Source organism: Scyliorhinus torazame, chromosome 6, assembly GCF_047496885.1.
Source record: "Scyliorhinus torazame isolate Kashiwa2021f chromosome 6, sScyTor2.1, whole genome shotgun sequence".
Classification (NCBI taxonomy): domain Eukaryota; kingdom Metazoa; phylum Chordata; class Chondrichthyes; order Carcharhiniformes; family Scyliorhinidae; genus Scyliorhinus; species Scyliorhinus torazame.
This window is the reverse complement of record NC_092712.1, coordinates 304,267,429-304,292,651: the sequence shown is the minus strand read 5'-3', so window position 1 is coordinate 304,292,651 and position 25,223 is coordinate 304,267,429. Positions and strand designations below refer to the sequence as shown.

Sequence of the window (25,223 nt, the reverse complement as noted above, 5' to 3'; positions counted from 1 at the left end):
ACACACAGAAGGAGTATGTGGGGACTGATACGCACACAGAGGGAGTATGTGGGGACTGATATACACTTAGAGGGAGTATGTGGGGACTGATACACACACAGGGGGAGTATGTGGGGACTGATACACACACACAGAGGGAGTATGTGGGGACTGATACACACACAGAGGGAGTATGTGGGGACTGATACACACACAGAGGGGGTATGTGGAGACTGATACACACACAGGGGGAGTATGTGGAGACCGATACACACACACAGAGGGAGTATGTGGGTACCGATACACACACAGAGGGAGTATGTGGGGACTGATACACACACAGAGGGAGTATGTGGAGACTGATACACACACAGAGGGAGTATGTGGGGACTGCTACACACAGAGAGGGAGTATGTGGAGACGGATACACACACACAGAGGGAGTATGTGGGGCTGATATACACACAGAGGGTGTATGTGGGGACTGATACACACACACAGAGGGAGTATGTGGAGACTGATATACACACAGGGTGAGTATGTGGGGACTGATACACACAGAGGGGGTATGTGGGGACTGATACACACACAGAGGGACTATGTGGAGACTGATACACACACGGAGGGAGTATGTGGAGACTGATACACACACAGAGAGGGAGTATGTGGGGACTGATATACACCCAGAGGGAGTATGTGGGGACTGATACCCACACAGAGGGAGTATGTGGAGACTGATACACACACACAGAGGGAGTATGTGGGGACTGATACACACACAGAGGGAGTATGTGGAGACTGATACACACACACACAGAGGGAGTATGTGGGGACTGATACACACACACAGAGGGAGTATGTGGACACTGCTACACACACAGTGGGAGTATGTGGGGACTGATACCCACACAGAGGGAGTATGTGGAGACTGATACACACACACAGAGGGAGTACGTGGGGACTGATACACACACAGAGGGAGTATGTGGAGACTGATACACACACAGAGGGGGTATGTGGAGACTGATACACACACACAGAGGAAGTATGTGGGGACTGTTACACACACAGAGGGAGTATGTGGAGACTGATACACACACACAGAGGGAGTATGTGGAGACTGATACACACACACAGAGGGAGTATGTGGGGACTGATACACACACAGAGGGAGTATGTGGGGACTGATACACACACAGAGGGAGTATGTGGGAACTGATACACACACACAGAGGGAGTATGTGGAGACTGATACACACACACAGAAGGAGTGTGTGGGGACTGATACACACACAGAGGGAGTATGTGGAGACTGATACACACACAGAGGGAGTATGTGGGGACTACTACACACAGAGAGGGAGTATGTGGAGACGGATACACACACACAGAGGGAGTATGTGGGGCTGATATACACACAGAGGGAGTATGTGGGGATTGATACACACACACAGAGGGAGTATGTGGAGACTGATACACACACAGGGTGAGTATGTGGGGACTGATACACACAGAGGGGGAATGTGGGGACTGATACACACACCGAGGGAGTATGTGGAGACTGATACACACACAGAGGGAGTATGTGGAGACTGATACACACACACAGAGGGAGTATGTGGGGACTGATATACACCCAGAGGGAGTATGTGGGGACTGATACCCACACAGAGGGAGTATGTGGAGACTGATACACAAACACAGAGGGAGTATGTGGGGACTGATACACACACAGAGGGAGTATGTGGGGACTGATACGCACACAGAGGGAGTATGTGGGGACTGATACACAGACAGGGGGAGTATGTGGGGACTGCTACACACACAGGGGGTGTATGTGGAGACTGATACACAGACAGGGGAAGTATGTGGGGACTGATACACACACAGTGGGAGTATGTGGAGACTGATACACACACAGAGCGCGTATGTGGGGATTGATATACACACAGAGCGAGTATGTGGGGTCTGATACACACACACAGAGGGAGTATGTGGGGACTGATATACACACAGAGCGAGTATGTGGGGTCTGATACACACACACAGAGGGAGTATGTGGAGACAGATACGCACACAGAGGGAGTATGTGGGGACTGATATACACACAGAGGGAGTATGTGGGGACTGATACACACACAGAGGGAGTATGTGGGGACTGATACAGACACAGAGGGAGTATGTGGAGACTGATACACACACACAGAGGTAGTATGTGGGGACTGATACACACACAGAGGGAGTATGTGGAGACTGATACACACACACAGAGGGAGTATGTTGGGACTGATACGCACACAGAGGGAGTATGTGGGGACTGATATACACACAGAGGGAGTATGTGGAGACTGATACACACACACAGAGGGAGTATGTGGAGACTGATACACACACAGACGGAGTATGTGGAGACTGATACACACACACAGAGGGTGTATGTGGAGACTGATACACACACAGAAGGAGTATGTGGGGACTGATACGCACACAGAGGGAGTATGTGGGGACTGATATACACTTAGAGGGAGTATGTGGGGACTGATACACACACAGGGGGAGTATGTGGGGACTGATACACACACACAGAGGGAGTATGTGGGGACTGATACACACACAGAGGGAGTATGTGGAGACTGATACACACACAGAGAGGGAGTATGTGGGGACTGATACAGACACAGAGGGAGTATGTGGAGACTGATGCACACACACAGAGGGAGTATGTGGGGACTGATCCACACACAGAGGGAGTATGTGGAAACTGATACATACACACAGAGGGAGTATGTGGGGACTGATATACACACAGAGGGAGTCTGTGGAGACTGATACACACACACAGAGGGAGTATGTGAGGACTGATACACACACAGAGGGAGTATGTGGGGACTGATACACACACAGAGGGAGTTTGTGGAGACTGATACACACACACAGAGGGAGTATGTGGAGACTGATACACACACAGGGAGTATGTGGGGACTGATACACACACAGACGGAGTATGTGGGGACTGATACGCACAAAGAGGGAGTATGTGGAGACTGATACACACACAGAGGGATGATGTGGGGACTGATACACACACACAGGGAGTATGTGGGGACTGATACACACACAGAGGGAGTATGTGGGGACTGATACACACACAGAGGGAGTATGTGGAGACTGATACACACACAGGGGGAGTATGTGGAGACTGATACACACACAGAGGGAGTATGTGGGGACTGATACACACACAGAGGGAGTATGTGGGGACTGATACACACACAGAGGGAGTATGTGGGGACTGATACACACACAGAGGGGGTATGTGGAGACTGATACACACACAGGGGGAGTATGTGGAGACCGATACACACACACAGAGGGAGTATGTGGGTACCGATACACACACAGAGGGAGTATGTGGGGACTGATACACACACAGAGGGAGTATGTGGAGACTGATACACACACAGAGGGAGTATGTGGGGACTGCTACACACAGAGAGGGAGTATGTGGAGACGGATACACACACACAGAGGGAGTATGTGGGGCTGATATACACACAGAGGGTGTATGTGGGGACTGATACACACACACAGAGGGAGTATGTGGAGACTGATATACACACAGGGTGAGTATGTGGGGACTGATACACACAGAGGGGGTATGTGGGGACTGATACACACACAGAGGGACTATGTGGAGACTGATACACACACAGAGGGAGTATGTGGAGACTGATACACACACAGAGAGGGAGTATGTGGGGACTGATATACACCCAGAGGGAGTATGTGGGGACTGATACCCACACAGAGGGAGTATGTGGAGACTGATACACACACACAGAGGGAGTATGTGGGGACTGATACACACACAGAGGGAGTATGTGGAGATTGATACACACACACACAGAGGGAGTATGTGGGGACTGATACACACACACAGAGGGAGTATGTGGACACTGCTACACACACAGTGGGAGTATGTGGGGACTGATACCCACACAGAGGGAGTATGTGGAGACTGATACACACACACAGAGGGAGTACGTGGGGACTGATACACACACAGAGGGAGTATGTGGAGACTGATACACACACAGAGGGGGTATGTGGAGACTGATACACACACACAGAGGAAGTATGTGGGGACTGATACACACACAGAGGGAGTATGTGGAGACTGATACACACACACAGAGGGAGTATGTGGAGACTGATACACACACACAGAGGGAGTATGTGGGGACTGATACACACACAGAGGGAGTATGTGGGGACTGATACACACACAGAGGGAGTATGTGGGGACTGATACACACACACAGAGGGAGTATGTGGAGACTGATACACACACACAGAAGGAGTGTGTGGGGACTGATACACACACAGAGTGAGTATGTGGAGACTGATACACACACAGAGGGAGTATGTGGGGACTACTACACACAGAGAGGGAGTATGTGGAGACGGATACACACACACAGAGGGAGTATGTGGGGCTGATATACACACAGAGGGAGTATGTGGGGATTGATACACACACACAGAGGGAGCATGTGGAGACTGATACACACACAGGGTGAGTATGTGGGGACTGATACACACAGAGGGGGAATGTGGGGACTGATACACACACCGAGGGAGTATGTGGAGACTGATACACACACAGAGGGAGTATGTGGAGACTGATACACACACACAGAGGGAGTATGTGGGGACTGATATACACCCAAAGGGAGTATGTGGGGACTGATACCCACACAGAGGGAGTATGTGGAGACTGATACACAAACACAGAGGGAGTATGTGGGGACTGATACACACACAGAGGGAGTTTGTGGAGACTGATACACACACACACAGAGGGAGTATGTGGGGACTGATACACACACACAGAGGGAGTATGTGGAGACTGCTACACACACAGTGGGTCTATGTGGGGACTGATACACACACACAGAGGGAGTACGTGGGGACTGATACACACACAGAGGGAGTATGTGGAGACTGATACACACACAGAGCGAGTATGTGGAGACTGATACACACACACAGAGGGAGTATGTGGGGACTGATACACACACAGAGGGAGTTTGTGGAGACTGATACACACACACACAGAGGGAGTATGTGGGGACTGATACACACACAGAGGGAGTATGTGGAGACTGATACACACACACAGAGGGTGTATGTGGAGACTGATACACACACACAGAAGGAGTATGTGGGGACTGATACGCACACAGAGGGAGTATGTGGGGACTGATATACACTTAGAGGGAGTATGTGGGGACTGATACACACACAGGGGGAGTATGTGGGGACTGATACACACACACAGAGGGAGTATGTGGGGACTGATACACACACAGAGGGAGTATGTGGGGACTGATACACACACAGAGGGGGTATGTGGAGACTGATACACACACAGGGGGAGTATGTGGAGACCGATACACACACACAGAGGGAGTATGTGGGTACCGATACACACACAGAGGGAGTATGTGGGGACTGATACACACACAGAGGGAGTATGTGGAGACTGATACACACACAGAGGGAGTATGTGGGGACTGCTACACACAGAGAGGGAGTATGTGGAGACGGATACACACACACAGAGGGAGTATGTGGGGCTGATATACACACAGAGGGTGTATGTGGGGACTGATACACACACACAGAGGGAGTATGTGGAGACTGATATACACACAGGGTGAGTATGTGGGGACTGATACACACAGAGGGGGTATGTGGGGACTGATACACACACAGAGGGACTATGTGGAGACTGATACACACACGGAGGGAGTATGTGGAGACTGATACACACACAGAGAGGGAGTATGTGGGGACTGATATACACCCAGAGGGAGTATGTGGGGACTGATACCCACACAGAGGGAGTATGTGGAGACTGATACACACACACAGAGGGAGTATGTGGGGACTGATACACACACAGAGGGAGTATGTGGAGACTGATACACACACACACAGAGGGAGTATGTGGGGACTGATACACACACACAGAGGGAGTATGTGGACACTGCTACACACACAGTGGGAGTATGTGGGGACTGATACCCACACAGAGGGAGTATGTGGAGACTGATACACACACACAGAGGGAGTACGTGGGGACTGATACACACACAGAGGGAGTATGTGGAGACTGATACACACACAGAGGGGGTATGTGGAGACTGATACACACACACAGAGGAAGTATGTGGGGACTGTTACACACACAGAGGGAGTATGTGGAGACTGATACACACACACAGAGGGAGTATGTGGAGACTGATACACACACACAGAGGGAGTATGTGGGGACTGATACACACACAGAGGGAGTATGTGGGGACTGATACACACACAGAGGGAGTATGTGGGAACTGATACACACACACAGAGGGAGTATGTGGAGACTGATACACACACACAGAAGGAGTGTGTGGGGACTGATACACACACAGAGGGAGTATGTGGAGACTGATACACACACAGAGGGAGTATGTGGGGACTACTACACACAGAGAGGGAGTATGTGGAGACGGATACACACACACAGAGGGAGTATGTGGGGCTGATATACACACAGAGGGAGTATGTGGGGATTGATACACACACACAGAGGGAGTATGTGGAGACTGATACACACACAGGGTGAGTATGTGGGGACTGATACACACAGAGGGGGAATGTGGGGACTGATACACACACCGAGGGAGTATGTGGAGACTGATACACACACAGAGGGAGTATGTGGAGACTGATACACACACACAGAGGGAGTATGTGGGGACTGATATACACCCAGAGGGAGTATGTGGGGACTGATACCCACACAGAGGGAGTATGTGGAGACTGATACACAAACACAGAGGGAGTATGTGGGGACTGATACACACACAGAGGGAGTTTGTGGAGACTGATACACACACACACAGAGGGAGTATGTGGGGACTGATACACACACACAGAGGGAGTATGTGGAGACTGCTACACACGCAGTGGGTCTATGTGGGGACTGATACACACACACAGAGGGAGTACGTGGGGACTGATACACACACAGAGGGAGTATGTGGAGACTGATACACACACAGAGCGAGTATGTGGAGACTGATACACACACACAGAGGGAGTATGTGGGGACTGATACACACACAGAGGGAGTTTGTGGAGACTGATACACACACACACAGAGGGAGTATGTGGGGACTGATACACACACAGAGGGAGTATGTGGAGACTGATACACACACACAGAGGGAGTATGTGGAGACTGATACACACACACAGAGGGAGTATGTGGAGACTGATACACACACACAGAGGGAGTATGTGGGGACTGATACACACACAGAGGGAGTATGTGGGGACTGATACACACACAGAGGGAGTATGTGGGGACTGATACACACACACAGAGGGAGTATGTGGAGACTGATACACACACACAGAAGGAGTGTGTGGGGACTGATACACACACAGAGGGAGTATGTGGAGACTGATACACACACAGAGGGAGTATGTGGGGACTACTACACACAGAGAGGGAGTATGTGGAGACGGATACACACACACAGAGGGAGTATGTGGGGCTGATATACACACAGAGGGAGTATGTGGGGATTGATACACACACACAGAGGGAGTATGTGGAGACTGATACACACACAGGGTGAGTATGTGGGGACTGATACACACAGAGGGGGAATGTGGGGACTGATACACACACCGAGGGAGTATGTGGAGACTGATACACACACAGAGGGAGTATGTGGAGACTGATACACACACACAGAGGGAGTATGTGGGGACTGATATACACCCAGAGGGAGTATGTGGGGACTGATACCCACACAGAGGGAGTATGTGGAGACTGATACACAAACACAGAGGGAGTATGTGGGGACTGATACACACACAGAGGGAGTTTGTGGAGACTGATACACACACACACAGAGGGAGTATGTGGGGACTGATACACACACACAGAGGGAGTATGTGGAGACTGCTACACACGCAGTGGGTCTATGTGGGGACTGATACACACACACAGAGGGAGTACGTGGGGACTGATACACACACAGAGGGAGTATGTGGAGACTGATACACACACAGAGCGAGTATGTGGAGACTGATACACACACACAGAGGGAGTATGTGGGGACTGATACACACACAGAGGGAGTTTGTGGAGACTGATACACACACACACAGAGGGAGTATGTGGGGACTGATACACACACAGAGGGAGTATGTGGAGACTGATACACACACACAGAGGGAGTATGTGGAGACTGATACACACACACAGAGGGAGTATGTGGGGACTGATACACACACAGAGGGAGTATGTGGGGACTGATACACACACAGAGGGAGTATGTGGGGACTGATACACACACACAGAGGGAGTATGTGGAGACTGATACACACACACAGAAGGAGTGTGTGGGGACTGATACACACACAGAGGGAGTATGTGGGGACTGATATGAATGTTGGCACAAAGCTACGAGGAAAGGGATCTGTCACCCACCTGCCGCCACTTGCAAAAGAATCCCGACAGTACAGGAGGCCATTTGGCCCATCTCGACTGCACCGACCCTTTGAAAGCGCACCCTTCCTCGGTCCACACTCCCATCCTATCCCCGTAACCCCACTTAACCTGCGCCATTGGACACTAAGGTGCAATTTAGCTTGGCCAATCCACCTAACCTGCACATTTTGGACTGTGGGTGGAAACCGGAGCACCCGGAGGAAAATCGCACTGACACGGAGAGCATGCATAAACTCCACAAAGTCACCCAAGGCCGTAATTGATCCTGAGTCCCTGCCACTGTGTGGCAGCAGTGCCAACCACTGTGCCACCGTGCCGCTCGACTATTGGGTAGAAATTCCTTTGCATACTGCCAATGTTTGAAACACAATTTCAGCATTGGATGTAGAAATTCTGCCGTCAGACGTTCCTTTAAGTGTGCCCGCCACTGTATTGTTGCAACCATATAGCAGGGCTCCCAGGTGACCACAGGGAATTAACACAGGTCTCATAAAAACATGTTAATTTCTTCTCGGCCTTTTGGCTACGATCAAGTGTAGGCTCAATCCCGAGATCAGGTGCAATGCCTGTTTTTGTCAGCTGGGATCTTGAATGTCTCTCTTGTGGAGACCATGAATTGGATTGAATTTGAATTGGTTTTTGGAGCAAGCAAGGAGATGGATTAAGGGCTTGTCCTGTCCACCCTGCGCATTGGCTTTATAACTCTAAGAAAGGAATAAAGTTTAAAATTAAAAGAAAGTTAATAGGAATCTTGTGTATTAATTAGAAGCCAGTAATTTATGCTGCCTTAAACCTACTGTCAGGAAAACAAATGTAGTTTTAAGTGCTGATGTGCTTAGAGAGGTCTACAGCATGAAAAGTAAACATGAGTTGCAGAAGTAGAGGTCATTGCTGAGCTACCGGGGGCACCTTTAGGGTAGGGAGGCTTTCGTGATTGTAGTTTAATTGAATTCATTAGCAGTTGAAGATATGAAGCGGGAGTGAACATCTCTCAGATCTGCCAGAAGAAAAGCTGGACAGCACAAGGCTGGAAAGGCTGCAAAAAGGCAGACTTCCCTAAGAACCAGATACTGTCCAGACAACCAGGGAATTGCAACAGAAGGAATTTCTTCAGGAGACTGAAGTTAAATGGAACAGAGAACAAGAAGTTGAACAAGGTACTTTTCAGGAGAATTCAAGGGAAAAGCAGATGAAGTGTTCGGAATTGAAAAGACAGATTTAAAGTGGGAAGCAGACTTCAGAGCTAAATCAAAAGTTTGGTGCCATCTTAATATGGTCTGGGAATCGATAGTTAAAGCAATTCTGAAGAGTTTCTGTAACAGTCAAGCCAAAAGAATCCTGAAAGGGGTGATGTAAAACCTGGAAGTGAAACTTTGATGGAAGCAGTTCAGGGAAAGCATTATTTAAAAGGAGATTTGAAAGTGAAGACAGAATTTGAAATCAGAGTTCATTGAGAAAAAGCGGCTCACAGTCCAAGAATTATCTGGGAGGATTTTGAGGAGAAATCCACAGAAATTCACTCGGGTCCAGTGTGGTGTGTCTGACCACAGCTATCTTGGGTGTCTAAAAGGATTGTGTGTTATTGAGACCATTATAGACTGTTATGGGTCAGGGTTTAGAGAATCCCAAAGTGTATCATGGAGTTCACCTGACCCACAACTTTTAATAGATTGTGGTATGGGGAGCACACGGCTCACGCTGCAGGTATGGTACAGCAGAAATGGACCAGTATTTTTAAAAACAAAACAATGTTTATTCTATTAACTCAAGTTAACCTTTTTAAAACAAACAGTGAATATCTTAGCAACCATTAATTCAAAGATAACCCCCAAAGAATACAACACTAAGTAACCTGTATGCTGTCCTTTTACACCCAAAAGACTTAACAAACCTTTAAACAGAAGCACATCAGCGTTTACATTCAATACTGAAAACATTTATAATTCTGAATTCACCAAATGATTAAGAGATAGTCCTTTATGGCAGAAAGAACAGGAGTACAGCTGCTTTGTCTGACTTCAGCTGCAAAACACCCAAGCTTTTCTCAAAGTGAAACTAAAAAGCAGGAGCCTGAGCTCAGCTCCACCCACACTCTGACATCACTGCAGTCACATGAGCAGCCAAACATTTCTTAAAGCGCCATTCTCATGACAAGTCTAAGAAATATAGTGTCATTAACCTGTGTGCATTTGTGAAGCCCAGGGGGAGTAAAGGAGTATTATATCATAATCAAACTTTTCAAGTTTATTAAAAGAAAAAGTTGATTGTTGCTGAAAACAATTAGCGGTCCTGTGATTTGTTCCTCCACGTTTTCTAATAGAAAGGTAAAAGTTACAGTCTTTTGAGCTAGAGTTCCACTCTGGGATCTTCCCGTTCAGTTATAACACTAACTGGGATTGTAACACCAGCCACAAAACCTGATGCCAGCATCACTTGGGAAGCCGCCTGAAGCAATGCTGTTTGAAGTGAGGCCTCATCTCCATTAAAGATAAAGGGCGGGATTCTCCGACCCTCCGCCGAGTCGGAGAATCGTCGGGGGTCAGCGTGAATCCTGCCCCCGCCGGCCGCCAAATTCTCCGGCCCCCCCAATGTGAATCGCGCTGCCCGCCTCGGAGAATGGGGAGGACGGCGTGGCGCAATGGGCCCTGGGGCCGCCCGAATTCTCCGGCCCGCGATGGGCCGATCGGCCACCTGTTTTAGGCCGGTCCCGCCGGCGTAAATTAAGGTAGGTACTTACCGGCGGGACTTGGCTCCACGGGCGGCCTCCAGGGTCCTCGGGGGGGATCTGGCCCAGGGGGGTGCCCCCACGGTGGCCTGGCCCGCGATCAGGGCCCACCGATCCGCGGGCGGGCCTGTGCCGTGGGAGCACTCTATTCCTCCGCGTCGGCCGCTGGAACAGCCCGCGATGGCCGACTCGGAGATGAACCCCACTGCGCATACGCTGGGATGATGTGCCAACTCGCGCCAGCCGGCGGAGGCCCTTCGGCGCCGGTTGGCACGGCGCCAACCCCTTTCGTGCCGGCCGGCACGGCACAAACCACTCTGCCGCCGTCCTAGCCCCTGAAGGTGCGGAGGATTCCGCACCTTTGGGGCGGCCCGACGGCCGGAGTGGTTCACGCCACTCCTCGTTGCCGGAGTGACCCGCCCCGCCGGTTTTCGAAGAATCCTGCCCAAGTTGTTGGGATGTTTATTTTGCCTACTGGGAATAATTCTGCCTGTTTTTGGTGATGTTTGGCGATAGTCAGAGTTTGGACTGTTGATTGTGCTATTTGACTCCATTGGCTGCTCGAGGTCCTGTAAAGATGGAAGTGGCAAACGACAAGAGCCTGTTCCCGTGAAGCTGTTATGTTCTGTGTTATGGCCGTAGTACAGATGCACACGGAACATCTACTTCTTTGACTAGTAAGGTGGTTTATTCACAAGATGAACACGTAGACAGATAACTAACAAATTGTGATACAAACAGTAACGAATAAATTAATTCAGTGAATTCTCCTGGATAGTGTGACTATCCTCTTGTACGACTTACTACCAACTGCTGGATATCTCAAGTCACATGGTAGATCTCTGTCGGCACCAGCTGGTTGGAGGTCGCATCGCTAACTAGATGCATTAGTGGACAACTATATACAAAACTGTGCATAGGCACATCACCGCAAAGGCTTCTCTGTGGCCCAGGCTTATTCTCGGTTGAAGTAAGTGGCATCGATAAACATCAATGTCAACATAGACATCATCAACATAGGCATAAGGCATCAATCATTCACCTTCCCAATGCAGACTGCTCATCAGCAGGACAAAGTTCTGGGTGTCTTACGTAGCTGCGTTTTGCCAGGTGCGCGGTCACATTTGACTGCGCACAGGGCCCATCACACAGCCAGTTTTTAATACAGGCTGGCATTTCATTCTTTCTTAATTCATTCATGGGCATCCCTGAGCAGGCCAGTATTGGAAGTTGCCGTTAAAAGGAGATTCGGCCCCCAGGCTAGCTGAGTGGGGCTAATCAACGGAAGCCGAGCTGGAGGGTGTGCATATAGCTAGTTTAGAGCAGGGGTTAGGTGATAGGATGGTGTTGCTAGGGGAGTGGGGGTGGGGGGGAGTCGTTCTGCTGACGGGGATGGAAATTGGCCGACGGCGAGGGAGTTCTCGTACTATTCCCACGTCAGGCCGGATTTGGGGTGCTGACCACAGGCAAGGCTGTGGAGCAGCTTAGAAAGGTAAAAGGCGCGATTTGTGAGCATGGGGAGAAGGCCAGTAGAATGCTTGCGCAGCAACTGAGGAAGAGGGAAGCGGCTCGGGAAATAGGGAGGGTAGTGGATGGGGAGGGCAATCTAGTGGGTGACCCGGCAAGGCTGAACAAGAGGCGGAATTCCCACCCCCCCATGCCGAGTGGGAGAATCCCCGGGGCGCCACGCGAGTCCCGCCACGCCGCCCCGGCACACGATTCTCCCACCCCCCCCCCCAAACCGGCGCTCGGAGAATCGCCGCGTTGGTAACGGGCGAGCGGCGATTCCCCGGCCCGGATGGGCTGAGCGGCCTGCCCAACACGACAGGTTCCCACCGGCGCCGTCCACACCTGGTCGCTGCCGGCGGGAACAGCGCGGGAACGCTGGGGGGCGGCCTGTGGGGGGGGGGGGGGAGGGGGGTTCCTGCACCGGGGGGGGGACTCAAAAGGGGTCTGGCCCGTGAGCGGTGCCCACCGATTGGCACGCCGGCCTCTCTGAAGGAGGACCTCCTTTTCTCCGCCCCGCAAGATCCATCCGACATCTTCTTGCGGGGTGGCCGCGGCGAGGGCGGTAACTGTGCATGCGCGGGTGACGCCATTTACGCGTCGCCGCTTTTACGCGAAAGCAAGGCCCAGCGCGCGTAAATGACGCGGCGCTGCTCCTAGCCCCCCCCGGGAACAGGGAGCGGCCTCCGACGCCGGAGTGAAACACTCCGGTTTTCACTCCGGCGCCCGGACTTAGTCTCCCGATGGGAGAATTGCGCCCAAGGCCTTTAGGGACTTTTATAGGAAGCTGTACACTTCGGAACCCCCCGGGGGGATGAGGCGATTCCTGGACGGACTGTCCTTCCAAGAGTGGGGAGGGGGTTGGTGGACGGACTGGGGGCCCTGGTCAGGATCGAAGACGTATTGGGGGGCCTGAAGGTCATGCAGTCGGGTAAAGCTCCGGGGCCCGACGGGCATCCGGTGGAGTTTTACAAAAAATATTCCGGGATAGTGGGGCCGGTGCTGGTCAGGGTCTTTAACGAGGCAAGAGACAGAGGGACTTTACTGCCGACGATGTCACAGGCCACCATCTCGCTTATTCTGAAACGGGATAAGGACCCGGAGGCTTGTGGGTCACACAGGCCGATCTCTTTGATCAACGTAGACCCCAAGTTACTGGTCAAGATCTTGCCGACTAGAATTGAGGACTGTGTACCGGATGTAATTGTGGAGGACCAAACCAGGTTTGTAAAGGGGAGGCAGCTGGTGGCCAACCTAAGGAGGCTGCTCAACGTGATTATGATGCCCCCGAAGAGTAGGAAGGTAGAGATAGTGGTAGCCATGGATGCTGAAAAGGCTTTTGACCGGGTCGAGTGGGATTATCTGTGGGAGGTACTAGGACAGTTCGGGTTCGGGGCGGGGTTCATCGACTGGGTTAGGCTATTGTACCAGGCCCCTGAGGCGGGTGTTAGGATGAACAGGACGACATCGGACTACTTTAAACTGCACCGTGGGACAAGACAGGGCTGCCCTCTCTCCCCACTGCTGTTTGCACTGGCCATAGAGCTGCTGGCAATTGCACTGAGAGCTTCTAGGGGCTGGAAAGGGCTGGTCCGGGGGAGAGTGCAACATAGAGTCTTGTTATACGCAGATGATCTGCTGTTATATGTATCGGACCCAATAGTGGGGATGGACGGTATTATGGTTTTCGTGACTTTAATTTGTGTCTTGACTCCTTTTTTTTGTACTGTACAATGTCACTTTTTCTATATGCCTAAAATACCTCAATAAAATTGTTTGTTAAAAAAAAAGATTTGGCCAGTGGCTGCAGTGCACCTTGTAGATGGTACACACAGCAGCCATGGTGTGTTGGTGATGGTGGGAGTGAATGTTTAAAGATGGAGGATGGGGTGTCGATCATGTAGTCTGCTTTGGCTTGGATGATGTCTGGTGTCTTGAGCTGTATGCCTCCAGGAAAGTGGGCATATTTCACTCGTGAACAGCTTTGGAGGTTCATGAGGTGAGTTGCACACTGCAAAATTCCCAGCATCTGATTTTCTCTCCATCATAGTACTTATATCGTCTAGTTTCCACTCAATAGTAACCCCAAGGATGCTTTTGTTCATTGAATGTTTTGCTGAGACCCGAGGCAGCAAATAATGCAGGTCAGGGCCTGGTACTCTGGAAGTAGTCTTGATGCCTTCGCCCTCAATCCCCACTGCTGTTAACCATACCAAGAAGCATCAGGCTGACTCCTTGGAGAGGGATTGGCTATCTTCTCCATGCCAGGCTGATGGCCGTTGGAAGGAACCCGGGCGTTCTCAGTGTTGATGCATTCAGAGCCAATCAGAAACCCCACGCAGGATTCTCCGTTAGCCGACGCCGAAATCAGGAAAGGCGATTGGCCGGAGAATCGGTTCCGACAGCGAAATTGCGGCAGGCGCCGATTTGATGCCAAACCGCAACGCTCCAGGGCCTCGACAGCGGCGTCAGTGCGGTCCGGAATGCACGTACAGTAAACACCGTTCGCATGTCATTAGCGGGCCCGACCCAGTAATCTCCGGGGCCTCCGTGATTCTCCTCCTCCGATGGGCAGAGTTCCCGATGGCGCGGTTCACTTGTGCTCTCAAAAATCGTGAAACCGGCGTGGTGGCTGCTGAGGGAGGGAGAGGGGGTCCGGAAGGTGTCCAACATTGCCATAGTTTGCTGACAGTTGTTTTTTTTAATATAAATTTAGAGTATCCAATTCATTTTTTCCAATTAAGGAGCAATTTAGCGGGGCCAATCCACCCAGCCTGCACATCTTTGGGTTGTGGGGGTGAAACCCACACCAACACGGGGAGAATGAGCAAACTCCACACGGACAGTGACCCAGAGCCGGGATCGAACCCGGGACCTCGGCGCCGTGAGGCAACCGTGCTAACCACTGGCGCCACCGTGAACATACTGCTCCAGGTCGTACAGGTGTTCCTCCAGGGCATCCCCCCTGGGTGCCCTCTGGCCCCAGCTGACCCATCAACTGGATGGGCGTGCTCCAGCACAACCAGTGGTTGGGATGAGTGTGTATGGGGCGTGTAATGTGTCTCTGCGTCTGCAGCTCGTCAGCCTCCCGAGTGTCAATCACGGACCCGGCGAATCCCGCACCGTTTGTCATTTGAATAGATTGTGTTCCACGGGTCACCGGTGCCAGCCCCTCAACGGTAGCGGAACCGGTCCAGGTGCGGCACCGGCTTTTCTGTCGTTAACGGATTCTGCGTTAGCGTCAACACTTAGTCTGAGAAACGGAGAATCCCGCCCATTATCTGTCATTGGGCAAACCATTGATGTCTTCATGCAAAGAGCGCCTGACCCGATTCCGTGGAGTCCTGCAATAGAACCCTGAGCGAGTCTCCACATTTTTTATCGTTCGCTGCATCCTATACAAATAAACCATTTGGGGGGGCCAAGCCCTTCAGCTACTGTGGGAGGAGGCAGTACAGGAGTAATAACCACAAAGATGGGGAAGAAGATTGCGAGGGAAACCAAGGTACAGCATTTCCATCTGCTGCCAGAGGTGGAAGGCGACAAGTTCTTGAGGAAGGAGTTTCCTAAATGATCTCCCAGCACACTGACAGTTGCTCCGACAAATTGTTTCTGCTCACCATTTGAATGTCCTCATCTCTCTACATAACTAAGAATATGAAAACCGATAGCAAAATCAAGCAAATTCACACTGTGTATCTTCCAACCTTTCCTACCTCTTCAAATTGACATTAAATCAGCAACGTGCGATTGCTCAGAGCCTGATCAGGCCATTGAACCTCTTCCGATATTGGAGCCAAGACCATCGGTTTTATACGCTGGACGCTGACCCTCCAATCCCAGGGCCCATAGCTGCAGAGTGGAATATATCCTTGGCTCTTGGTGGAAAGAGGACACCCTCCTCAACCTGGACATCCATCGCAATGTCAGAAAGGCGAAGGGCCCTTGAAGTATCACCTTCATCTACCATCCTCTTACCGGCCTTCAAGTTGCCTGTGCCCAAAATATACCACCCCTTTAAATGGTGCAGGCTGCCTTTAAATAGTGAGCTGGGGCTTAATGCTGTCAGCCTGTCTATTTGGTTAGAACAAGTGCTTCCAATTAATTTACCCGTCTACTCCTGCCCATGTGGTTAGCACACATTGCTGGAATCACACCTGACAACAGGCCAACACTAATTTCCACCCCACTGACTAATACTGCGTTGTTTAAGGGTCTGGCTCACACAGCGCTAATGTGGGACTGAGTGCAGTACCACCCCCACAGTGATGTAGGTGGCCCAAACCCAGGGGTCAGTGTGGTATTGAGTAGAGACGTATAAAGACCTTGGTGTGGAGATAGCTCCTAGTCTGTATCCTTTACTGTACTTGAGTAAGTCGTTCTGGTAGTTCATAAATGATTACAGTTAACCCAGTGAAGACTACAGAAACATATTTAAGAGACACCAATCTGTAACCAACACCCACGCAACATGGTGGCAGCTGGGCATCAAAAACCCTCAACCACGCTAAAATGCTGAAACAAGCCAAGATGCAGGAAGACCACAATAAAAATCAATGAAAATTCTAACCTTGAGAGACGCACCCAACAGATGCTAATGATGCAGAGAATCTTCACCATAAAACACTCCATTGAAAAGGTCTGGAAGCTGAAGGCAGAGATTTTTGCTGCAGCAGAAGACTCCATTGAATCTTCCTTGAAGTCCAACTTCAGATCACATAGTCCACATAACCTGCAAAGGTGAGCTAAATCTTTTAACGTTCCAGGCTGCAACTAGCCATGAGAACGCTTTCCCTAATTCAGTGTCAGAGGCGTTCTTGAAGGAAAGTCCATCGCTACAATCTGATTTCCCAGTCATATCGCCAACACGCGGCCTCCGAATTTTTAAGATAAGGGGCAGCACGGTGGCACAGTGGTTAGCACTGCTACCTCACAGCACCAGAGACCCGGCTTCAATTCCAGCCTTAGGTGATTGTCTGGGTGGAGTTTGCACATTCTCTCCGTGTCTGCATGGGTTGTCTCCGGGTGCAAGGGTTTCCTCCCACAGTCCAACAATGTTCAGCTTAGGTGGATTGCCCCTTAGTGTCCAAAAGGTTAGGTGGGATTACGGGGATAGGGTGGGGGCGGGGTATGGTACTCTTTCAGAGGGTCGGTGCAGATTCGATGGGCCAAATAGCCTCCTTCTACATTGTAAGGATTCTATGATAAGATAATTACTTAAAGCTCTCAGGAACATCAATTGTCTAGCTCAGAAAATGGAAAGCATAATTTTAGATTTAAATGCCTCGATACTCCGCATAGTAAACTGCAGATTGAAAGCAGTCAGCACACAGTCGATCCAATCAGCCATTGCTAAGAGTCTTCTTCAAGAAGAACCCCAATGCCACCAAAACTGGCAAGCACAGAAAATCCCTTTGCCTCGGAGTCAATAGCAACACAGTCTTGAAAGCCTTTAAATTCTTAGAGTTGCTCTTTACATTTTTTTTAACATGGATCACAATTCAACATTTCCAACTCATTTTGGACTAACCCAAGGCCCAGAACAGTCACACAATTGGGGTATTTGGAGGAAAATACATTTAAAATACAGCATCACTCTGGTTTATAGAAGAGACGGTGAAGACACCGCTTTACTCAATAGGCCCAATTGCAGACAATATCATTGCAAGCCAGAGTATTAATGAGGCATCTGCCAAACCCAAGGAGGTTTTAAAATCTTCTGAAATGTATTTTGACTTGCGAGGAATAAAATACTGGAGAGAGCTAAATTCAATAACTGCGTTAACTGCCAGGGAAACCTGTTGATTCCTTCATACAGGATAGCAGGGGGGTGTGAATATCCAAATTTAAAGTCTGACTCAGCAGGGACAGAATGGTGGTGGGTGTAACAGGCGGTACACTCTCTGATCTCCCACAAGCTAAAGAAGGTCTAGCCATGACCGAGGCAATGCAGGTGGTTAGACAGCCTGAACTAGGGCATGGTCCTGGAACCACTGAGGTACGGCAGCAAACACAACTTAGAGCGGATGTACACATCTGTAACTAGCCTCTCTCTCTCCTGAACAAAGATACCTACGTTGGCGTAGATCTCCGCCAGGTGGCAGAGCATGCCAAGACAGCCACCATCGTTAGCCAACCAGAATGGCACAGTCCCGAATACTTAAAACACTAAAGAGTATTCAGACTCGGACTTCAGCTCTGAACTCTCTTCTCTCTTTGAGGAGCAGGTTGGCCCCCATTCTCATAGCAGGATCCTGAAACCCCCCCTGTGTTCAGACCAGCCCATCACCTGGGAGATAATCATAATGATACAGCGGAGGTCCTACAAGAGAGTGACCAGCAATCCGAGAAGCCTGTACCTCTAACTACAACATTGGCGCAGCAGATCAACACTGCAACTTCCGAGGACACACTGCAGCCTCCAGCTAGCAGGGCCATGACCACCAGGGACGCTGGAACATGCTTACCAGTCTCCCACCCAATAAACAGAGGTCCGTGCACCATTAAATCTTCATCTTGCCACAGGAACGCTCTTCCTCAGCCACAGAGGGCATTGAGACGGCCTTCAGGGAGAAAGAAGAAAAGCAAGAACTGACACCGAGACGAGTGTTCGTCCACCCCGCAAGAAGCGATTTAGAGTAGCGGAAACCACCCATCAACACAACGGCCGAGCCCACCAGAATTGTTTCAACATGAAGGGATGGAAGAAAAGAATGAAAGCAAATGATGGTCCAACTTCCGGGTCAACAGAAAGAACCTGAACCAACAGAAGCTACCACTCCCCTGACAGAACGGTGAATGAGATGTGTGTGGTAGCGTGGCCCCTTTAAGGGGTTGAGCGCCACTGAGCACATGACCAGCTCGGGACCAGTCGCGTGGGAGTGGGCGATTCCTAGCCAATGGGGAGTTTGCACAGGACCCTGGGAGCAGGACGCTGGGCAGTGTGGACCAGGGAGTTGAAGTCAAAGGACCTGTTAAAATGTGTTCTGTGCCTGTTACTTAACTGCCTTCGTCTTTCATCAATAAACTCCTTTTGTTTACTACTGGAAGCCTCCAGCTCCCACAATGCGGAAGGGTTATAAGGCCTGCAGACCAGTAAATTCAAGCGCTTGAAGGAGGAAGATGGGTTGTGAGAATGTTGTAATAATGAGAACGCAGTAATAGCAAAACAAGGTAACAACAATGTAAATACATGAGACTGATAACAATGTAAGACATGAAATAAACTGGTGTAAACCCACATCCATTGGATAAAGACTTGGGGGGAGGTGTAGTATTGGTGTCTGGTACCTACAGGGTTAATGAGGGACTGATTTCAGTACCGCCCACACAGTGATGAAAGAAGGCACATGACCCAGACCCAGGGGCCAGTGTTGAGTAGGGATACGTAAAGACGTAAACATGGAGTTAGCTCCTCGCCTGTACTAGTGTAAATAGTTCTAGTTGTTAATAAAGACTTACCGCTAACACACTGGGGACTACAAACACTTCTTCAAGAGACATTGGCCGGAATTCTCCGGTCATTGTGATTCCCTTTTCCCACCGACAGCGCACCCCTGTCTGCAGGTTTCCTGACGGCGTACGTGGCTTCAGTGGGAAATCCCATAGACAAGCGGCGGGAAGATAGAATCCGCCCGCCAGCGAACGGCGCGCGACTGAGGTACAGGCAGCTGGGAGACCGGAGAATCCAGCCCCGTCCTATAACCAACATCCTTCCAACGTAGTGAAGCTTTGAAAAAGTGAATAATTCCCTCTGTCAAACATCTCAAAGGACAATCTACATCACCAAAAGGAAAACGCTCTTTACTTACCAAAACCGTATTTATTAGCGGACAGCAGATAGTGGTCATTGTGGGTTCACCTGGAAACCTCACCCCACCCGTCCAATGGACCTGGACATCTCAGATTGAAAATGTGACACCACACGTCCTCAAAGTACTGAACACATTATAGTTTTGCACCTCCACATGTTCGTTTGGAGACCCACTTTATTCTCATCGAGTAGATAATGGGATGGAATATTTAGAACACAGTTGGTAGCACACTCAGCTGAGTCACAAAGCAGGGGCTTCAAATCTGACTTGAGCACAGAATTCTGACACTCCGGTGCAGTACTGAGGGAGTGCAGCACTGTCAAAGCTGCCGCTTTTCAGTAGAGACATTAAACTGAGGCCCTCTCAGGTGTACAAGGTATTCTGGTGCTATTTAGGGAGGGGGGGGGGGTTGTCCCCGGCGTTACAACCCCAATATTTACCCCACAACCAACATCACAAAAACAGATGACCTGGTCATTATCACATTTGCTGTTTGTGGGAGCTTGCTGTGCAGAAATAGTCTGTCACGATTCCTACATCACAACAGTGGCTACGCTTCAGATGTACTTCCCTGGCTGTAAAGCGAGGTGTGGGGGTTGTGAAAGGCTATGTAAATGAAAGACATACTATTTTTATCTTTCAAGACGAGCAAATCTTCTTGCTGTGGTGGTGGCACCTAGTTGTCAACAAGTTGAAGAAGATAGGCCGGAGTCTTTCCATTTTACCCAACTCTGCCCAGGATAAGAACAGACTAAGCCAATTCTGTCCAATGTAGACCTGGACAACCTGGGGTAGTGGGTGAGCCACAGGAGTGGCTCTCCTTCATCTCAGCGGGTCATGTGGTGATGTGCATCAATGTAAATGCATGCAGGCTAGCTAGTCACTAGAGGGAGCACCAAAGACATCACACACACACACTCAACCAATAGATCAGTTAGATAGGACACGACCAATGGACATTCACGATACATACAGAGGTGACACAACCACAGGAGGGCATTACACCAACCCATATATAAAGGACACCACACACATGATCTGCCTCTTTCCAGTGGAGACAGTCAGTGAGTAGAGACACAGGGTTGATTCAATATCACTCCCACCACGTGGATTGCAGCAACTGGTTAGTCAGTCTGGGTAACTATAGTAGGATTAGCAGTAGTGTCGAACCCGAGTAATCGAAGTGTCAATAGTTTAATAAACGTGTTGAAGTTATCTCCACGTCTGAACCTTCCTTTGTCAAGTGCACCACAAGGAAGCCGCTTGTGTTACACCTACAACATAACAAATCATGATACCAGGAGTGAACTGTTTCAATCCATATAGCCATACCTCAGCGTACAGTGACAACCAACAATACCCAGGCAAGATGTTCGAGATCCAGGTTCTGCAGCAGCTCCAGTGCCACGGCGATCTCCGCGAAAACTGTCGTGTATTCCGGCAAAAGTTTGAAATCTTCCTGGTAGCACCCGACCTGGAAGAAGTGGCCGATGCTGAAAAGACAGAGCTTCTGCTCACCATCGCCGGTGCCAGAGCAGGAGAAATCTTTTAAAAATTCAAGTTCTCCAAGGGGCAAAACAGGAGTGACTTCCAGGCAGTCCTGAACAAATTTGGTAAATACTGTGAGGAAAACACACTCCAACCAGCAAGAAAAGGTAAGAGAAGCGCCAGTACTCACCACGAGGCCAAGATCCCGGAGCAGAGAACAATTTTGATCGGCGGCCATCTTTCTAAAGGGACTACACTTGCGCAGTTGCGCGAGAAGCGCACAGAACGGGAATGTCTGTATGCGCAAGCGCGAGATGCCACGCATGCGCAATCGCGAAAACGGTCACTGGTACAGGGACAGCGATTTGCCCATGCGCAAACGCTTTCTACGTATGATGTCACATGCGTCATGATGTCAGAGACCCCGGACCACGCCCATTTAAAGGGGAAACGTTCCAAATCAAAGAAAAAATCTTTTAAAGCCGTAAAACAACCTTCCTTCACCTGGAATGGCAGCACAATGCCTCAAATTGAACCAGGAAATGAAATTAACCTCCGAAGAACCCTGCAACAAGCAGTTACCTACGCCCAAACCGATGATTCCACCCTTGAATACTTCGAAACCGACCTTTACATTTTCTCTGGACCTCGCGAGCCCAATGCCAGTTCCGACGCAAACAGTGATGATATGGTCTAGGAAGACAATGACTCAGACAAACCTTTCACCTTGGGAGGCTACCCCAGTACCAAATCCGAACAGCACATTGCCGACCCCGTTGACGAATTATTTGGATTTGAGGATCTTCAGCCCAGCAGATATGGCATCCCGACTTGTGAGTGCAGGATTATGCTGCGGCCTGACACCAAGAGACAGAGAGCGGTACAAGCCCACAGAGAGCGGCCTGCTGCCACACAGAGCGTGGTCAACGCACCGCTAAGGGTTCCCGACTCCACGATAGAAGACACGCAAGACTCCACACCGCAGTCCTTGCATGAACAAGAAGTGACTCCAGTGTCACAAGCCTCCACAGCGAGCTCATGGACAGACTCCACGATTGAAGAAACGCAAGACTTCAGAGCGCAGTCCTTGTACACACAAGACGTGACTCCAGTGTCACAAGCCTCCACAGCGAGCTCGTGGACAGCTCCACGATAGGAGCAATGCAAGACTCCGACGCGCAGTCCTTGCAGGAACAAGACCACAAGGGTCTAGCAACCTCCTCTGACCAACTAGCGGCAGACAATGCAAGTCTGCCATGCTCAAGTAAACAGCAAGAAGACTATGACAGTCTACCATGCTCCAGTGCACAGCAGGACGATCATGAAGGTCTATCATGCTACAGTGAAGAACAAAGCGACGATGCCAGTCCAAGCCCAAATGAAGGACAACAGCAAGACAATGACAATCAACCCACATTGTTTGCGCCACCAGATGAAGACTCTGACAATTTACCCAACACAAGAGAACAACAAGCAGCTACTGAGGCTCTACCCACGGTATGTGAGACGAGTGACGACAGCATCCCACTTCCCATGCAAGATGTGCAAAGTGACAGACCTCAGCTAGTGTGTACAGAGGCACTCGACGATCACTGTGAGACCACTGGTGACTCCGGTGACACCACGATACTTCCACCCTCATTCGCTCGAACCTCTCCACAAGTCAATGCATTCCTGCATGTTCCGACTCCAGACGTGCAGCTTCAAGAAATCTCAGCTGACTCCAGTGAACCTGCTAAGACTCCAGACGGGGAGCATCAACAAACCAACAATGACTCAATTAAAACAGACCAGACTCCAGATGGGGAGCAACCAAACGCCGACTCTGATTCACGTAAGCCGGACTTTACACCAGACAGGGAGTGCCGCAACCTCAGTGATGGCATGCTCAGGGTGACAGCAGATGCCACAACGACAGGAGATGGATCACTTAACAATTACACTGGGTCAGTAATAAAAAGCAGCGGCTACAGTCTAAAAGGAATACACCAATATTCACCACAGCTATCTCCACACATTTTTTCCACACCAGCAGTGCAGCCAATGACTGCTCATGCTGGACAAACCCAATATTCAGGCATGCAGCAGCCAGCAGTCTATGCAGCATATTCTCAAACAGGCCAGCACTACGGATTGCCCACTAATGGAATCACGATCGAAGGAGCTACCGCAAGCGCAATCTGCACTACAGTCTGGATGCCTTAGTTACAGCCCAGGATTTGCTGCACCCCAGCCTGGCCAGACGGCATATTCCTATCAGATACAAGGTTCTATTTTCACACCATCACCAGGTATTTATGCGAGCAGCAATTCTGTTTCCAATTCGACAAGCTTCAACGGTTCTCAGCGAGATCACCCTTCCTGCACAGCACGTGGCCAGAACCAGTATGTACAGTCTTATTCAACTTCAACATATGGCACATCCATGACCTCGAATGATACTGTTGATGGTACCTCTTCAACGTCAACACCTCATCAGCTACAAGATGCCATCCGACAGCACCATCACGAACATCGAAAAAGAAAGGGACTCCAAATCAGACAGCAAAGTTATTTGACCACTTCTTGGTTCCTGTGGCACAGGGACGTTGATGGCGTTCATAACCAAGACAGACATTTGACCATGATGATTGATGGTTTTTGGACTCACACGAATGATTTGGATTTATTGTTTAATCACTGTTCCCATGACTTGTATATACCTTACCTTATCTACCTGTTCTTTGTTCAATTTTTTCAAAGTGTACAGAAAATATGTAACATATAAAAAAGGGGGGATGTGGTGATGTGCATCAATGTAAATGCATGCAGGCTAGCTAGTCACTAGAGGGAGCACCAAAGACATCACACACACACATTCAACCAATAGATAAGTTAGATAGGACACGACCAATGGACATTCACGATACATACAGAGGTGACACAACCACAGGAGGGCATTACACCAACCCATATATAAAGGACACAGCACACATGATCTGCCTCTTTCCAGTGGAGACAGTCAGTGAGTAGAGACACAGGGTTGATTCAATATCACTCCCACCACGTGGATTGCAGCAACTGGTTAGTCAGTCTAGGTAGCTATAGTAGGATTAGCAGTAGTGTCGAACCCGAGTAATAGATGTGTAAATAG

The 25,223-nt window shown here is 49.9% G+C and overlaps 1 pseudogene; it reads left to right on the top strand.

Moving 5' to 3' along the window:
- The first annotated feature begins 9,060 nt into the window (after positions 1–9,060).
- LOC140425891 (U2 spliceosomal RNA) lies at positions 9,061–9,286 on the top strand (annotated as a pseudogene).
- The last annotated feature ends 15,937 nt before the right edge of the window (positions 9,287–25,223 follow it).